The sequence below is a fragment of the Durio zibethinus genome, chromosome 6, assembly GCF_047325235.1.
Source record: "Durio zibethinus cultivar Kanyao isolate XHJ-2024 chromosome 6, ASM4732523v1, whole genome shotgun sequence".
Lineage (NCBI taxonomy): Eukaryota > Viridiplantae > Streptophyta > Magnoliopsida > Malvales > Malvaceae > Durio > Durio zibethinus.
In genome coordinates this window covers 29,256,354-29,270,578 of record NC_143167.1, presented here as the reverse complement: position 1 = coordinate 29,270,578, position 14,225 = coordinate 29,256,354, and the positions used below count along the sequence as shown (strand labels likewise).

General features: G+C 26.6%; 1 pseudogene across 1 annotated transcript; it reads right to left on the bottom strand.

Annotated features, from left to right (window-relative positions):
• Nucleotides 1-12,389: 12,389 nt before the first annotated feature.
• LOC111286069 (sodium/pyruvate cotransporter BASS2, chloroplastic-like) lies at nt 12,390-14,132 on the bottom strand (annotated as a pseudogene). The gene is made up of 4 exons (XR_016343353.1): nt 13,884-14,132; nt 13,595-13,752; nt 12,848-12,937; nt 12,390-12,749 (listed from the first exon to the last, which is right to left on the bottom strand). The product of XR_016343353.1 is annotated as a sodium/pyruvate cotransporter BASS2, chloroplastic-like (transcript).
• Between the last annotated feature and the right edge of the window lie 93 nt (nt 14,133-14,225).

Here is a 14,225-nt window from a genome sequence, read left to right as displayed (position 1 = left end):
ATTCTCTAAGAAAACATTAGGTATTATTTTTAAGGTTATTATAATAATTTAATTATTGAAATAATTTTATTATTAAAATAATCTTATTACTCGTGATCTATAATCATTTTATTTAATTAAAAATTATTAATTTTTAATGATTAAATATCAATGTATTTAGTATTACTAAAAAAAATATTATTTTGTTTGAAAATAGCAAAATAACCATGCATCCATATTAAAATAACTATACAAGTTAATAATTTCAACGTTATTTAAAAATAATAATTTATAAAATATTAGTAATATTTTGTTTACTTCATAATAAAATATAATTAAATTATTAATTTAAATTTATTTATTGATAGGTAAACTAAGTTTTATAGTATAAATTACATAAAAATATCTTAATTAAAAAATAAAACTAATCTATTAAAAATCAAAATATTATTATATATGGAAATTAAAACAAAGAAATCACACAAATTATTTATTAAACTTGTTACATTGAATATTAATTTGAAATATAAAAATTTATAATATAAAATAATTACAATTAATTTTGAGATGAAAAAAAGTTTTAATTAACATATTAAATAGGTAATATCAATTATTGTTAATTTTATATGTGACTTGACTTCTTATATAAATAGATAAAAGTTAAAGCTTTTAATAAAAAAAGAAATAGTCCATCTTAGATAATTTACATTTTTGACATGTGGATGGGTTTAAAAAATCATCATATGTTCTATAAGAAATACATTTTATTTACTTAAAACATTTTTATTATTTTTTTATAGTTTTATTACTTAAAAAATAATTAATTAGAGTAAATTAATTACATTTATTACCTTTTAAATATCCAATATTTTTACCTTATACGAATAAGTTACAATTAATTTGGTCAATAATACAAATAAAAATAGAAACTAAATAAAAAGTTAACTATTTATGAATATATTTTCATATTTTCTAATTACTCATGATAAGTTCAATGAAATTTAATGTAATAAATAAGGAAAGATAAATTAAGCATTTAAATATCATTAAATTAGGAAATATTAATGATATCATTAAAAAATACAAATTATGCAAAATTTGTAATTTTAATGGAAAAATCACATTACTTACATATTTTTTATTACTTATTACATTATACGGTTAATGATAGTAACTTTTTAATAAATTTATGATAATGTGTCTTACAACAATATAAATACAAATATTTTTTCAAAGAGAATTTTAAGTAAATCGAATTTGACTGTTTTTCAATTTTGTTTTACTACAATTTTATTTCTATTATCTTATAAGAAATTTATTTTGTAATCTTACTTGCTTAACTTTTTAATAAATTTATGATAATGTGTCTTATAGTAATATAAAAACAAATGTTTTTTCAAAAAGAATTTTAAGTAAATCGAATTTGACTATTTTTCAATTTTGTGGTACTATAATTTTACTTCTATTATCTTATAAGAAATTTATTTTGTAATTTTCTTGCTATTCTTTTATAAGTTTATTGAGATTTTACTTATATTTTTTGTTTGTGCAATTATTAGGTTTTATTTTTAGAATAATAATTTTATCAATTGTATATTTTAGTATAATTTTTTTTTTATAATTTATAATTTAAAGGTAAATATTTAATATTTTCTATATATATGTTGCATGTGATGTTACTAGATAATTCTTTTCTTTTGTGAGGTATTAGTTAACATAGGCTTAATGATTTTATTTTATTTTAGGCGGTTACTCAATAAGATTATGTTGATTAGTAAGGTTCTACAATCATATGCCAATGACCATATTGCTGGTTTTATCCATTCATTTTGGGAAGCATGAATGAATGGATATTGATTTTATCCATTCATTTTGGGAAGCAAAATATATTGCTGGTTTTTTAACAAAGATGGAAGTAAAAATAAATACTTATTTTATACCTATTAGTAGTAGACTCAAAGGGAGTTAGATTGTGTGTTTTATTAATTTTTTTTTTTAGAAATTAGATTGTATGTATTGTTATGTGTCATTACAATTATTTTTTTATTTATGTATTGAAACTTTCTCTTATTAGATTCTTAAGTTTTGAAATATTTAGTTTTATGAATAAAATTATCTTTTTGATTAAGAAAAAAGATTTATATCACACTTTTTGTTTTGTACTTTATAATTTTATTTTTAATAATCAAATCAAAATTATCTATTAAATCGTAAATAGCGACATGATTTGATATTTCTTTTGTAAATAAAACGATGATAAAAAATTATTTAGGGTGACCTATGTTTGTTATCAACCATTATAAATATATTTGTAATCATGAGAATAAAATTTAAATTGTTTTCTAAAATTGTAATTATATTAAATTTTGAAAGAATATTATATTACAAAAAATAATGATAGATACACTTGTTCCATTGATAGCACATATATAAAATTTCAAACTTTTAAATAAGTAGTTTTTGACAATTAAGTTTTTGAATTGAAAAAAAAAAAACAATTTGCTTTACCTTAATTTTTTGAAATTACATAATATTCTTAAATATTCCATAAAAATCTGACTTTCCAATGTTACAAAAAAAAAGTGAATATGTTAAATATAGTCATGTATTTATTATGTCAATATTGACCTTTCAATATTTTATTCATATAAATTTTTTAACACTAATAATATTATATATTGTAGATATCCTAATTGGTCTAAGCCAAAACTCATTGGGCTTGATCCGACATCAGCCTGGGCCTAAGTTTATTGGGCCCGGTTCAATGGGGTCCCAATGGTTAGGCCCAATTGTTTGTTATTTTATTTATTTTGATTTTGATTATTTATTTATTTTATTTTAAGATAATAAAAATTAGTTAAAAAAAAGGAAAAATGTAAAATTTGCTGTGCATAGGCATTGGCAGTTAGTTTCAATCTCTTCATGATAGTTCTTAAATTTTCTGATAATATGAAAATCCAACCGAAAGGGGGACTTTTAACTTATCAGAAACTCTTCTAATATGGTTCTATAAATACTTATGGATCAAGGATGCGAAAGATCATATACACAAAAAAACACACACAAAAATTAGGGAGAGAGAGAGGCAGAAATCTGAGAAAATAGTTAAAAAAAAATTTTAAAGATTTTTTGGGGTTTTAAAAGATTTTTTTTGAAAAAAATCTAAAAAATTCTCAAATTCTGATAACTTTTTCCAATTTTTATCTCAAGCCAAGCTAAGCGAAGCCACTTTTTAAGCTATTCTAGCTTTTATCCATGCAGCCGAGCTACACTGTAGCTATTAGAGCTGAGACATATCCTGTTTTATGTTTTTTTTTCGCGTTATTTATTTATTTTTGAGTATTTTGGCATGATTAAATTTTAGAAAAATAAAAATAAAAAAGGTAAAAAATAAAATAAAATTTGGAAATAAATATTAATTATCCAATAATAGAATTTATAGAAATTTCAAATGGTAAATTTTTATAAAATTTTTAGGTAAAAAATTTTATCTAAATTTATCTCAAATTGTGAAATAATTTAGATAAAATTTTAATAAAAATAATTAATATTTATTTTTTAAAAATAAAATAAATAAAAAATAAAAATTTTGAAATTAAATACAAATTACCATAGGATGAGATTATTAGAAATTTCAAATGGTAAATGTATAAGAAATCTCTACGTGAGAAATTTTCTCTAAATTTATCCTAAATTATGAAATAATTTAGACGAAATTTTAATAAAAGTAATTGTATTTTTTTTTTCAAATTTGGGTTGAAAATATTTGATAATTATCTAATGATGAGATTCTTAGAAATTTCAAATGGTAAATTTCTAAGAAATCTTTAGGTAATAAATTTTCTTTAAATTTGTCTCAAATGATGGAAGAATTTAAATGAAATTTCAATAAAAATAATTATCATATTATTTTCTTTCTAAAAAAATAATAATAAATAAAAAAATTTTCTAAATAGACTTAAATGGTGAAAAATTAGAAATTTCGAAAAAATATATTTCTAAATTGACCTAAATGGTGAAAAAATTAGAGATAAAAAAATAAAAAAATTTCTAAATAGGCCTAAATGGTAGAGAATTTAGAAATTCAAAAGAAGAAAATATTTCTAATTTGACCCAAATGATAAAATAATTATATATATTTTCAACAAAAAAAATAATTTTTTCGATGACAAAGCTTCTTCAAGAAATCAAATGAGATTCTTGAATACTTTTGAGGTGAAAAAATATTTTTAGGAATTCTACCAAATTGATGGAAAAATTTTATGAATTATTTTCAATATTCAACATAAAAATTTGAAATTATTAGAACCAAGACCCTATGATGAATTTAAAATAATATGGTACCATCCCTTGGATGGACATGTAAGGGTGCTATAATTTTTCACACATGTAACTAAACTCCCAAACCTTTTTTTAGTTTGTAGACCCGAACTTATTCTTTTAAAGATCCTTAGTCAAACATAAGAGTTTCTTAAGATGATAGATTCATAAGGTGGCCAATCACACCTAGTTAAACAAGATAGGTGGCAACTTTATTCATTTGTTAAGTCTAGCTGTAGATTTTTGAATTTATATGTTATGACAGTTTAGCTACTCTGCTGGGGACGCTATAGAGAGTTAAGCCATAAACTTTTAAATTTATCCTATCCTTTAGTCTAATGATTTTACATTGTAATTATTTGTTTACCAACATTTTTCCTTTTTTGTCTTGTATTTTATTTTTGAGGTATGAATCTATATGTTCCTTCACACATACTATCACATGCATTTACATTACATGAGCTCTATACCCGGGCTCTGTCTTTTTTAGGAAGGAGTAAAGTATTTACGCTCTCGTGAGAGAAAACTCTTCGTAATGGCTAACGAAATACTCTCACTCAAATTGAATCTTTTTCATTAGTAGCCTGTGATGAGTGAAAATTGGATTGCCTTACTAGTTTGTGATGGACGATGATGTAAGGAATAATTTGAAAACCTTTAGTGTTCAAAGTCACCTAACCTTGCATATAGTGTACACTTAAGAGGCCAGCCTCGTGACAGAGCCATTCTTACCTGTTGATAAATGTAACCTAAAGTTAGGACATAAGAAGGAACGATTTGTGATTTAACTATTTTATTTGTTTGACTTTGTGCATTTGCATTATCATGTCATATATCATTTTCATTGTCATATGTAATATTGTGCATCTGCATCACTTTCATTTCATCCATGAAACTAACAATTTTGTTTGTTTAACCTTGTGCATTTGCATTATCATGTCATACATATGCATCAATTTCATTCATGAAAATTCACATTCCATAAATACATCAACATATTATGCATAAAGCATAGCATTCTTGATTATAATTATGGTGCTCAAGGTTCAAGAATAGCTCTACCAAGCAAGAACTTCACTCACCCATATAATATAAGGGCTCGAGCTAGACAAATGAAATAAGAAAATTTTAATCATCTTAAAAGGATAAAGAAAGCCTATGAGAAACTAAAAAGGGAGTTGAATAAGATCTTAGAGGCTTTGAAAAAATTAAATAAGAAAAAAGTATAAAAAAATTAACTAATAAGATCATCTCTCACAAGAGGTGGATAACTCACTGTACCTTTCTGATTTTGGGCCACATTAAGCTTAACCCGTACAAAATCCACCATTATAGTAGTTCTTATATCCTGTAAGGTACATATATCCTAGAATGCTATCAACTTCAAATCTAGGATAATATTAGAGTTATGTAAATTCTATCTTTACCGAGAAGGTAATAGACAAATACCAATTCTTAATTTGGATGATCTAGAAGAGAAAAAAAGTTGAGGCCCAAAGAGAATAAGATTTTAAAAGCCTCAAAATCTGAACAGAAAATAAACTTATTAGAGAAAAGGCTGTGAGCAGTGGAATGAGTTAGTTTTTATGGTTCAGTGGATGTAGTTAGGCTTTGTTTAGTCCCAGATATGGTTATTCCTCTAAAATTTAAGGTTTCAGAGTTTAAAAAATACAATGGTACAAAATACCCAAAGACTCGCATTATCATGTATTGTAAAAAAATAACTACCCATGCTAATAATGAAAAGCTTTTGATGTATTCTAAGACATCCTCACAGGCTTTATTGCTAGGTGGTATGTCTAGTTGGACAGGATCCGTATTCCTTCTTAGAGTGATATGGACCATACCTTCATTAATCAATATTGGCATATTATAAACTTAGCCCCTTATCGTCTTTTTTTGTAGAGTATAAAAAAGAAAGCCACTGAATCATTCAAGGAATATGTCTAAAGGTGGAGGGATATAGCTTTTCAAGTACAATCCTCTTTGACTGAAAAAGAAATCACTGTGTTGTTTATCAGCACTTTAAAATCTCTTTATTAGGAAAAGATGATAAAAAATGCAACAAAAAATTTTACTGATATAATGATCTTAGGCGAAATCATTGAGAATGCTATTAAAAATGACAAGTTGAAAGGAGGGAAAACCAAGAAGACACCAAAGAAAAAAGAGACTGAAGCTCAATTCATAAACTTTGACAGACAGTTCAGGGGATATCAACCTTATCCACCATAAGGTTACTCTTCGTATTATCCTGCTGTGAGCAATATCTCACTTTACCCATACCAACCATATCCACAATTAGCCTTTCAAGTACATGCATATGATTTTAGTCATATCACTATATCAACTTTAAAGCCTAAGAACCAAGTGAGTGGTTTAAAGAGATCTTGGGATAACCAAGAAAGGGCATATATTGATTCTATCTCCATAACTTACACTGAGTTATTTCCAGAACTGGTCAAGAATAACTTGATATCTCTAGTTATTCTAGAATCATTGAAACCACCTTATCCAAAGTGGTATAATGCTAATACGACGTGCGATTATCATAATGTGAATGTAGGTCATTATATTGAAACATGCCTTGCTTTCAAATATAAAGAGTAAAGTTTGATCCATAAAGGTTTAGTGAGTTTCGACGAATCATGGGGTAATATGTCAATAAAAATTATTCACCTAATTGCACAGAGACATAATTTTGAGAAGGATGTTAAGGCTGATTGAAAGCTATTTGTCATTCTAGATTTCTTTCATAGTAATGTTAAGAATTTTTTCATGCAATAAGACTTCACTTGTTATCATTTCAATAAAAGGCAAGCATGATAAATTTCATTACATTTTTTCTTTCACCCAATTACTATTCCATGTTTTTTTTTTTTACATGTCCTTTTATTCCCATTCTTAAATTTCAAATGATGAATGTTTAGACGATGATAACAATAATTCTGAGATTTAATTTTAAGAACTCATTCACATTGATCTATAAAAATCATTTGAATAAAAAAAAATTATTGACAGAGGTGAAATAGATATATCTTGAAGATGTGCAGTCTTTTATACAGATCCATGAGCTTGTTTTGTTCAATAGATGGTGTTTAAGGAAAACATTCACATTTGAGATGAAAAATAACCATATTTTTTTTACCATTAAAAAATCATTCATTGCAACCTTTTTGAGCCTATTATGATTTTTTTTTTAAAAGAACCTTAACCAAGGATCACCCTATATACTGAAGATGTGCAGTCTTTTATACAGATCCATAAGCTTGTTTTGTTCAATAGATGATGTTTAAGAAAAACATTCACATTTGAGATGAAAAATAACCATCTTTCTTTTACCATTAAAAAATCATTCATTGCAACCTTTTTGAGCCTATTATGATTTTTTTTTAAAAAAAAACCTTAACCAAGGATTACCCTCTATACTGAAGGGTAATTTTTGAAAAAGAAAAGAGGTAAAAAATCGTAAAAAATTTTGAATAGAAAGAAAAAAAGAAAAAAGTAAAATAAAAGAAAAAGATAGAAAATAAACACATGATTTGGGATAAAGTAATGAAAGTCTTTTTGTAAGAAATGAAATGAAAATGGGAAAGGAAAAGGGAAAGGTAGTGAAATGAAGTGAAATTGGGCAAAATGCCAAATTGCATCAAATGATGAAAAATGATCATTTGGTTTTAAACCCTTTAAACAGATGTTTTGAGCCTATTTTATCAATTTCTTTCATGACCCTTCATCGTGACCTACATTACAACCTTTAAAAGTTCATTTGGATTAAATATGAATGCTCGAATTGAATGATCATATGTTGGACTAAGGCATATTCATAATAGAACAATAAAATCATGTTTCGTTGTCTTAGAGATTGATGTGGATGAAGGAAAAAAGAAAGAAAAAAGATGAAAAAAAAAGAAAAAAATGAAAATGAGAAAAAATAAAGACTCAAATTAAAAACCTGAAAGGGCAGTTTGGATAAGTCCCTAAGTTAAGAGTTGGATAAACAATTTACATGGAGGAAGAGCAAAGGCATCTGAAGATTTTTCAAAGCTGTGGCAAAGTTCACTAAGCTCAAAATGACTTTGAAAGTAAATGGAATAAATTTTTGAAAAAAAAAATTCAAGATTAATGTTCAGAATTGTCTAAGTATTTATTGTTTGGATATTATTACTCCATTTGTTCAATACCATTCCTAAGGACATGCTTTGAATTTACTAATTTGCCCAATTATTTTTATACTAGACTCACTCATCGATGATTACCTTTCTTTCAATTCACCTTGTACTCTCTTATTGTTGCATCCCCAAAATAAATTAAAAAAATGTTTGATTCCATTATAATTGTCAAAAATTGAAATGATGATGAATGAATGACAATGTGCACAAAAAAGTCTTGCATTCATTTGAAACAAAATCCAGGATAATAGGGGGTAAAAAAAAGAGAATGATAAAGAGATAGTAAAAACTTGAAAAGATGATTTGATAGGACATAAAATGTGACCAAATAATGAATATGGTGATGGATTGATTGACATAATTTGTGAAATGTGGTCAAATGATGAAAATGATGTGGGGCAATAGACAAAATTTATTCTGAAATGGTTAGTGCTGAAAAGCCTATGAGTAGTGACCAAGTGATAGAAGACAGAGTTTGTTCTAAAATAGCTAGTGCTGAGAAGCCTGTGAATTGTGATTAAATGGTATGAATTAATGGATAAAATTTATTTTAAAATTGCTAGTACTGAAAAGCTTATGAATTACGATTAAGTATCAATTGATGGAACTTATTCTAAATGGTTAGTGCTGAGATGTTGGAAAAAAAGATGAGAGATTGTGGAGTTTTAAGAACCATATTACCATAATTAATTAGAATTTCATGACATAAACATCCGTATTGCATTGTTATTTAGAGAATACTTGAAACTTTGGTTTGGCTATGCATTTGTATTATATACTAAATATTTGAATAATGGTTAAGAATGACATTGTGAGAATCTACATTGTTGTATTTGTATAATTAAGTAAGCATTTGCATCATTGATCATGACATTCAGTACATACAAAATTTTGACTTTGATTAAAGTTTGAAGCTCATCTGAAAAAGTGATTTTGAGTATTTTGATGAAATTTTGAGTCTTAAATGAGAATCTTTAAGATGTTTTCAAATGAAAATCTTTGAGTCTTAAATGAGAATCTTTAAGACGTTTTCAAATGAGAACCTTTGAGTCTTAAATGAGAATTTTTAAGAAATCTTCAAATGAGAATCTTTAAAAAAATCTTCAAATGAGAATCTTTGAGTCTTAAATTAAAATCTGTAAGAAATCCTCAAACGAAAATCTTTGAGTTTCAAATGAGAATCTTTGAGTTTTTAAATAAGAATTTTTGAGTTTCAAATGAGAATCTTTGAGGTGTGAAACCTTAAAGTTCATCGAATGTGAATATTCGAACTAGAATGAAAAGTTTTAAACTTTTGAATGTGAATCTCCAAAATTCAAACAAAAAGCTTTAAACTTTTTGGATGTGAATCCCAAATTTAGGTGAACCTTTGAACTCAAATGAGAACCTTTGAGATTTTAGATGTGAAATTCTAAATTTTATTGAATGTGAACCTTTGAACTCAAATGAGAAGCTTTGAACTTTTGGATGTGAATCTCCAAAATTCAAATGAGAATTTTTAAATGTTAGATGCGAGCCTTGCAATTTGCATTTTGGATGAGAATCTCACAAATTTAGCCTGCAAGTTTGAACTTTTGCATATCTAAAATTTTACGAATCATATTTTTATGAAACTGAAATTTTCATAATCAAATTTTAATAAATTCTTACGAAGCTTATTGCGAATCTGAATCTTTGAATTTTGAATTCAAATTGTAAATCTTTGAGTTTTCATTTCATCAAACCTGATCTATGACTCTTTTGGACATGATTGTTGAAAAGCCATTTACTTTTCAAAGTTGCGATGCCTCTGTTTAGAGGAACATTTTATTTTTCAAAAGTTGTGGTGCATTTGTTTAGAGGAATATTTTATTTTTCTCAAAATTGTTGAGTCTCTGTTTAGAGGAGCTTTGGTTTAAAAAAAAAAGTGTTGAGTTGAGTCTTGATTGAGTGTCTACCTCTTTGCACAATTCCTATTTTCCAGAATATGTGTAAAGAGGGACAACTGTAGACACTCTAATTGGTCCAAGTCTAAGCTCATTGGCTTGATCCGATAGAGTCTGAGCCTAAGCCCATTGGGCCCGGTTCGATGGGGTCCAAATGGTTAAGCCCAATTGTTTGTTATTTTATTTATTTTGATTCTTATTTTTATTTTGATTTTTGATTTATTTTATTTTAAGATAATATGATATTAGCTAAAAAAAAGGAAAAAATGCAAATTCTACGTGTATAGGCATTGGCAGAATTGCAATTAGTTTCAATCTCTCAAGTATAATTCTTAGGTTTTCTTATAATATGGAAATCCAATTGAATGGGGACTCTTAACTAATCAAAAACTCTTATGATATGATCTTATAAATACCTATGGTTCAAGGATAGGAGAGATCACATACAAAGAAAAAAACACACAAAATATTAGAAAGAGAGGTAGAAATCAGAGAAAGCAATTAAGAAAATTTTTAAAAGATTTTTTAAGGTTTTAAAAATTTTTTTTTTGAAAAAAATATGAAAAATTTCTAGATTCCGACGACTTTTTTCAGTCTTTGTTTCAAATCAAGCCAAGCGAAGCCACTTTTTAAGCCATTTTAGCTTTTCTTCCTACAGGCGAGCTGCGCTGTAGCCATTAGAGCTGAACATCCTCCTGTTTTGGTTATTTTTTTTGCTTTATTTATTTATTTATTTTAGTATTTTTGCTTGATTAAATTTTAGAAAAATAAAAAAGGTAAAAAATAAAATAAAATTTGAAAATAAATATTAATTATCCAATGATGAAATTTATAGAAATTTCAAATGGTAAATTTCTATAAAATTCTTATGTGAGAAATTTTATCTAAATTTGTCCCAAATGGTAGAATAATTTATATAAAGTTTTAATAACAATAATTAATATTTATTTTCAAAACAAAAAAAAGAAAAAAAATTAAAAAATAAAAATTTTAGAATTAAATATAAATTACCCAAGGATTAGATTCTTAAAAATTTCAAATCGTAAATTTTTAAAAAATCTCTAGGTGAGGAATTTTTTCTAAATTTGTCTCAAATGGTGAAATAATTTAGATGAAATTTCAATAAAGTAATTGTATTCTTTTCCAAAATTAGGTTGAAAATATTTGATAATTATCCAAGGATGAGATTCTTAGAAATTTTAAATGTTAAATTTTTAAGAAATCTCTAGGTGAGAAATTTTCTTTAAATTTGTCCCAAATGGTGGAAGAATTTAAATGAAATTTCAATAAAAATAATTATCATATTATTTTCTTTCCAAAAAAAATAATAAATAAAAATAATTTCTAAATAGGCTTAAATAGTGAAAGTTTTAAAATTTCTGAAAAAAAAAATTTAAATTGACTTAAATGGTGAAAAATTTATAGATTAAAAAAATAAATAAATAAAATTTGTAAATAAGCCCAAATGATGGAGAATTTAAAAATTTAAAATAAAAAAATATTTCTAATTTGATCAAAATGGTGAAATAATTATATATATTTTTAACAAAAAAAAATATAAAAGATAATTTTTTCGACGACGGAGCCTCTTCAAAAAATCAAATGGGATTGTTGAATACTCTTGAAGTGAGAAAATATTTTTAGAAATTCTATCAAATTGATGGAAGAATCTTATGAATTATTTTTAATATTCAACATAAAATTTTGAAACCATTAGAACCAAAACCTTATGATGAATTTAAAATAATATGATACCATCCTTTGGATGGGCATGTGGGGGTGTTATAACATTCCTCACATGTAACCGAACTCTGTTCTGGTTTATAGACCTGAATATATTCTTTTAGGGACTCTTAGTGAAGTTTAAGAGCTCTTCAAGAGGATAGATTCATAAGGTGACCAATCACACCTAGTTAAAAGAGATAGGTGACGATTCTATTCATTTGTTAAGTCTAACTATAGATTTTTGGATCTACATATTATTCCGTATATATAACAAAAATTATAATAGTTTATTGTACCCATGCATAGAATGGGTTTAAAACAAATTGGTAATAAAAATTTCCCATCCTTTTGGGTGAGTATTAGATCACATTTTTAAGGCAGTGATTCAATCACTATTTTTCAAGATTAACGCCATGTAAGACCATTAAGATATTATCAAACACGGTGATCTAAACACCACATGTAGATCATTATGATTTTTTGAGTGATCATCTCATACCAAACACTACTTAAGATCAAAATACACATCCAAAATATAGATGAATATTAGTCATTCCTTGAAATCATCCTTGTCATCCACAGGAATTGGTCTGTTCCTCCAAAAAACAGCAAAAGCACTCCCACCATGCTACAAAAAATTAAGAGAAATGTGGGTGCCAAAAAAAAGATAATGCAGGGCTTGTGGTTAGGAAGAAAATAAAAATCAGAGTGCAAAAAAGGTCATACCCCCATGCAAACAACACTAAATGCAGAAGGGACATCTACTTGGTGATTGGTAAAATATTTTTGCACAAGCAAGAAACCAAGTGCAGAGCTCTGTGCGTGAAACAGAATAACAGCATTACTGAGCACACTGGTCATCGGATCAATAACATCAGGTTTGAGAGAAAAGACAGGACAAAGCCACCAAGAGACATGCAATAAAAATGTTTAAACAAAAGTTCCAATAATAGTAGCGAAAGCAGAATAGATAGATAGAAAACTTTAGCACACCTAGTAATCAGGTAAATTGCACTAAGTTTGATACCAAGTTATTTTCCTTCTTCTCATTTGTATGACTGAATAAAGGGAAAAAAGATCAAACATATTAGGTGCAAATGATAAAATAACAGATGCTTAAGAAATAATCCAGATGAAAGAAGACAGACTTCTCAGAGAAACAATATGATGCATTAGATATTTAAAACAGAAGAATGAACCATTCCAAAACTGCTTGATGACTTGGTCATGCGATCTATTTCTTGCTTATTTATAATGACAGTAAAACTACGACAGACGGCTGTTCTAAAGTTGTGATACAGATTATAAAGGTTTCTGTATAACGAAGATATCAAGCATTTACGATTCCGAATAGGCATCACGGATATAACATAACAATCATTCATGAAAATGCCGAATATCGATCAGACTTGTTTTAGCTATCTACAAGTTTCAAGAAATATGATGTCCTAATAGTAATGAAGAAATGCCTACCTGCATTCCACGTTCTATGGATATGGTACGAGAAGTGGATTCCCCAAACGATGTTTTTGAAACCCAGTAACCAACGGCAAATGCAGAGCATGTAGGAGAGCTACAGGCAATATTAGCTGAGCTCCTTGGGCTTTCAATACTTCAGACACTTGGCCAATCTTAGTATTAAAAGGACATCAATGTTAGTTCTTTATGTGGAAAGAAGCATTCAACAGAAGTGCAAAAATGTGAACAGTGTAAAGTTTAAGATATTGTAAATATACTTCTTGAAAGTATCCTGAGAACTTACAGGGCTTGCGCAAAGTAGAGTTGTGAGAATAACTCCAATTAAAGGAGTCACTGAGAGTACTTTTGAAGTGAATTTGGGAAAGAATTCATTGGACAAGACTGCCGCAAAGAAGACATTAGAATCATATGATTGTATGTCAAGATTCATTAGGCTTCATGATACTTGAAGTGCAACCAATGATAACGGATAGAAACAATAATCCCTTGTTACATCCAACAACTGTCGGTACTAACACAACCTGAAAAGTGCTAATAGCCCAACCTGCAAAGATTTTCGGAAAAAATTCTTTCCATTAGTGGAACCACCATAAATGAAGGATATATACTTTATAGCAAGACAATT